The sequence below is a fragment of the Anomaloglossus baeobatrachus genome, chromosome 6 (genome assembly GCF_048569485.1).
Source record: "Anomaloglossus baeobatrachus isolate aAnoBae1 chromosome 6, aAnoBae1.hap1, whole genome shotgun sequence".
NCBI classification, from domain to species: domain Eukaryota; kingdom Metazoa; phylum Chordata; class Amphibia; order Anura; family Aromobatidae; genus Anomaloglossus; species Anomaloglossus baeobatrachus.
This window is the reverse complement of record NC_134358.1, coordinates 103,001,401-103,007,400: the sequence shown is the minus strand read 5'-3', so window position 1 is coordinate 103,007,400 and position 6,000 is coordinate 103,001,401.

Genomic DNA, 6,000 nt, shown 5'->3' with positions numbered 1-6,000 from the left:
CCCCTGTATTACAGTATACACTGTACCCATATATATACAATTCCCCTGTATTACAGTATACATTGTAGCCACATATCTACATTTCCCCTGTATTACAGTATACACTGTACCAACATATATACAATTACCCTGTATTACAGTATACACTGTACCCACATATATACAATTCCCCTATATTACAGTATATACTATACCCACATATCTATAATTCCCCTGTATTACAGTATACACTGTGCCCACATATCTACAATTCCCCTGTATTACAGTATACACTGTGCCCACATATATACAATTCCCCTGTATTACAGTATACACTGTACCCACATATCTACAATTCCCCTGTTTTACAGTATACACTGTACCCACATATATACAATTCCCCTGTATTACAGTATACACTGTACCCACATATCTACAATTACCCTGTATTACAGTATACACTGTGCCCATATATACAATTCCCCTGTATTACAGTATACACTGTGCCCACATATATACAATTCCCCTGTATTACAGTATTCACTGTACCCACATATCTACAATTACCCTGTATTACAGTATACACTGTGCCCATATATACAATTCCCCTGTATTACAGTATACACTGTACCCACATATCTACAATTACCCTGTATTACAGTATACACTGTGCCCACATATCTACAATTCCCCTGTATTACAGTATACACTGTACCCACATATCTACAATTACCCTGTATTACAGTATACACTGTGCCCACATATATACAATTCCCCTGTATTACAGTATACACTGTACCCACATATATACAATTCCCCTATATTACAGTATATACTATACCCACATATCTATAATTCCCCTGTATTACAGTATACACTGTGCCCACATATATACAATTCCCCTGTATTACAGTATATACTATACCTACATATCTATAATTCCCCTGTATTACAGTATACACTGTGCCCACATATCTACAATTCCCCTGTATTACAGTATACACTGTACCCACATATCTACAATTACCCTGTATTACAGTATACACTGTACCCACATATATACAATTCCCCTATATTACAGTATATACTATACCCACATATCTATAATTCCCCTGTATTACAGTTTACACTGTACTCACATATATACAATTCCCCTGTATTACAGTATACATTGTATCCACATATCTACATTTCCCCTGTATTACAGTATACACTGTACCCACATGTATACAATTCCCCTATATTACAGTATATACTATACCCACATATCTATAATTCCCCTGTATTACAGTATACACTGTACTCACATATCTACAATTCCCCTGTATTACAGTATACACTGTGCCCACATATATACAATTCCCCTGTATTACAGTATACACTGTGCCCACATACATAAAATTCCCCTGTATTACAGTATACACTGTACCCATATATACAATTCCCCTGTATTACAGTATACACTATGCCCACATATCTATAATTCCCCTGTATTACAGTATACACTGTACTCACATATCTACAATTCCCCTGTATTACAGTATACACTGTACCCACATATCTACAATTACCCTGTATTACAGTATACACTGTGCCCATATATACAATTCCCCTGTATTACAGTATACACTGTACCCACATATATACAATTACCCTGTATTACAGTATACACTGTACCCACATATATACAATTCCCCTGTATTACAGTATACACTGTACCCACATATATACAATTCCCCTGTATTACAGTATACACTGTACCCACATATATACAATTACCCTGTATTACAGTATACACTGCACCCACATATATACAATTCCCCTGTATTACAGTATACACTGTACACAGTACCCACATATCTACATTTCCTTTGTATTACAGTACACACTATGCCCACATATCTACAGTTCCCCTGTATTACAGTATACACTGTACCCACATATATACAATTACCCTGTATTACAGTATACACTGTACCCACATATATACAATTACCCTGTATTACAGAATACACTGTACCCATATATCTATAATTCCCCTGTATTACAGTATACACTGTACCCACATATAAGTCCAACAATGTAGACCAGCTCACTCCTGTGAATCACCTGGATCCTCAGCTCACCTGGTTAACTCCGTTGTGCCCGGATCAGGATGTAGGAGTCCATCCATACAAATGTGAACAACAACAAGGCAGAGTCCAGCAATAACGTGAGCAATCCAGGATGCTGTTAAAAAAATGTTTTCTTTCTTTTTATTCATAAATTCATTAAAATATAATGGTCCAAGCAATTCAGAACAGCATTATCGCAGGAAAATAGCGCAGATAGGACTACGCGTTTCAGCGGTAAAATCCGCCTTCTTCACGGTCCAGAATCTGATCTGCTTTCCAAACATAGAACCTTATATACATCTCACTCCCATCAGGGTAATTACAAACATGTGTGAGAGATTTAAAAACATGAGCTAGAAAAGCAAATCAAACATGTAAGGCTAAGTTCACATTTCCGTTGATTTGTATCAGTCACATGCGTCGCTTGACGCATGTGACTGATGCGCTGTTCAACGCTGTACAACGGATGACAAAGAACAGAATTCTTTGTCGGATTCCGTTGTGTGCGGGGGGCGGAGTTCGGGTGCAGAGCCGAGCGGGGGCGGGGCCAGGCGCTGAGGATGTCAGTGGAAGTGCTGCGGTCTGCATGGCTGGGGACAGGTGAGTGTATCTGTGAGTGAGTGAGTGTGTGTATGTGCATGTATGTATGTATGTATGTATGTATGTATGTGTGTGCACATGCAAAGTGCGGGAGGGGGCGGAGCCGAGCGGGGGGCGGGGCCAGGCGCTGAGGATGTCAGTGGAAGTGCTGCGGTCTGCATGGCTGGGGACAGGTGAGTGTATCTGTGAGTGAGTGAGTGTGTGTATGTGCATGTATGTATGTATGTATGTATGTATGTGTGTGCACATGCAAAGTGCGGGAGGGGGCGGAGCCGAGCGGGGGGCGGGGCCAGACGAGGGTGTCAGTGGCAGTGCTTGTCTGCATGGCTGGGGACAGGTGTGTGTGTGTACATACATGTGCGGAGTGCGGGAGGGGGCGGGGCCGAGCGGGGAAGTGTCGGCTCCCTGCACACGTAACCAGCCTAAATATCGGGTAACAGCAAAGCACCCGATGTTTACCTTGGTTACCCGATATTTACCTTGGTTACGGGCCTACACCGCTTAGCGCTGGCTCCTTGCACCGTAACCAGGGTAAATATCGGGTAACCAACCAAAGCTGGTGACGTGTGCAGGGAGCCAGAGAGCATGCGCAGCGAAATCCGACGGATCTCGCTGCTCAAAAAACGTTACATGCTGCGTTCCTCCCGCCCGGCGGTCAGTCGTTCCACGACTGATCAGTCGGGCGGAGGGTGCAACGCAGCATCATCAGTCACAATCCGCTGCTCATACAAGTCTATGGGAGCAGCGGAATCCGCTAAACGGATTCCGCTGTTTACAAGAGCAGCGGATTGTGACTGATACATTTTAGCGGAAATGTGAACTTAGCCTAAGCTATCCGCATATTAATCAATATACAGCATGCATAAGAGTTATAAGGAAAGGATTCAGGATTTTGGAGAAAAATACAATCAGAAAATCCAATAACCTGACCATAAAATTATTTTTTAAGTGATACAAAAGCATAACACAGTAGTAATAGCCAGCAACATATAATGCAACAATGTATCAATAGTGCATAATGATATACATGCGATTATTAAAGCCCTGTGGCATGCGAGTCCCCAGCTCAAATATCCACCTACTTTCTCTTGCAAGCACTTTTTTATGAAAATCTCCCCCTCTCAATGGTTTTTTTACATGCTCTATGCCCATAAAAGAGAAACCGCGTAAATCCCCATTGTGTTTTTTTGAAAAATGTCGGGATACTACTGATGCACCAACCATTGGCAAATTGCTAGCATCTGAAAGATGTTTGCGGATTCTGGTTTTAACCCCTTCAGCCCCCGGGCACTTTCCGTTTTTGCGTTTTTGTTTTTTGCTCCCCTTCTTCCGAGAGGCGTAACTTTTTTATTTTTCCATCAATCTTGCCATATGAGGGCTTGTTTTTTGCGGGACGAGTTGTACTTTTAAATGAAACCATAAGTTTTACCATATAGTGTACTGGAAAACGGCAAAAAAATTCCAAGTGCGGAAAAATTGCAAAAAAAGTGGGATTGTACAATAGTTTTTGGGATATTTTATTCACCGTGTTCACTGTATGGTAAAACTGATGTGTGGGTATGATGCCTCAGGTCGGTGCGAGTTTGTAGACACAAAACATGTATAGGTTTACTTGTATCTAAGGGGTTAAAAAAAATTCACAAGCTTGTCCAAAAAACGTGGCGCACGTTTTGCGCCATTTTCCAAAACCCGTAGCGTTCTCATTTTTCAGGATCTGAGGCTCAATGATGGCTTATTTTTTGCGTCTCAACCTGACGTTCTTAACGGTACCATTTTTGCGCAGATGCTACGTTTTGATCGCCTGTTATTGCATTTTGCGCAAAATTTGCGGCGACCAAAAAACGTAATTTTGGCGTTTGGAATTTTTTTGCCGCTACGCCGTTTACTGATCAGATTCATTGATTTTATATTTTGATAGATCGGGCATTTCTGAACGTGGCGATACCAAATATGTGTGTATTTTTTATTTTTTTAACCCTTTAATTTTCAATGGGGTGAAAGGGGGGTGATTTGAACTTTTAGGTTTTTTTATTTTTTTTTAATTTTTTAAAACTTTTTTTTTTACTTTTTTTTTTTATTTTACTAGTCCCCCTAGGGGGCTATTGCGATCAGCAATCCGATCGCTCTGCACTATCTGCAGATCTCAGCTACAGAGCTGAGAACTGCAGATTTGCTGCTTCACTTTCAATGCCGGCTGTATTCCGGCATTGAGAGGAAGTGACTCATGTTAGCTATAGGCGTCATCACATGACCCTGTGCTACCATGGCAACCGCCGAAAGTCACGTGATCATGTCACGTGACTTCCGGTGGGGGCGGGGTAAGTCACTGTCATGGCGGCGCCCATATACATATCGCTGCCAAGACTTTGGCAGCGAAATGTAAGGGGTTAATGGCCGCGGGTGGAAGCGATTCCACCCGCGGCTAGCAGGCACACATATCAGCTGTTGATAACAGCTGATATGTGCGCGTCTCGCCGCCGCCTGCCGGCGGCAGGGGGCGGGGCTTACCGGCACACGATCCATGACGTACCTAGTACGTCATGGGTCGTTAAGGGGTTAAGGGGGTTCATCGTGCAACCTACATATTGCATGCGGCATATATTGCAATTAATTAGATAAACTACATTCTCCGTATTACAGTTTATAAAAGAACGAACATTAAACTGTTTTTCATTGGAAATAGATGTAAATATTTTAGACTTATTAGCAAAACCGCAGCACTTACAAATATTAGCACCGCATTTAAAAAATCGTATTGTTTTTAACCAGTTGCTAGGGGAGATTTTGTCTGGATCTTTGAACATGCTAGGTGATAATAATGTAGCTAAGGTTGGGGCTCTTTTTGCCACAAAGGCAATATCATTATTTTCCACAATGTTTTTCAAAATATCATTCTGAGATAATAAAGGAAGATATTTTCTGATAATTTTGACAATAGAATTAAACTGAGGACTATAGTTGGTGCTGAAAACTACCCCAGATTTTCTGGAGTCAAACTGTCTTTTTTTCTTAGTAGAATCCAACACCTTAACCCTATCAATGCCTGCTATTTTTTTCTTGGCTCTCTTCAAAGACCAATTGGGATACCCCCTTTTTTTTAAATTATTACAAGTTATTTCAATTTCTTCCTCCAATCTATCACTAGATGTGGTATTCCTTTTTAGTCTAATAAGCTCCCCCACAGATTTTCATAAAAAAGTGCTTGCAAGAGAAAGTAGGTGGATATTTGAGCTGGGGACTCGCATGCCACAGGGCTTTAATAATCGCATGGATATCATTATGCACTATTGATACATTGTTGCATTAT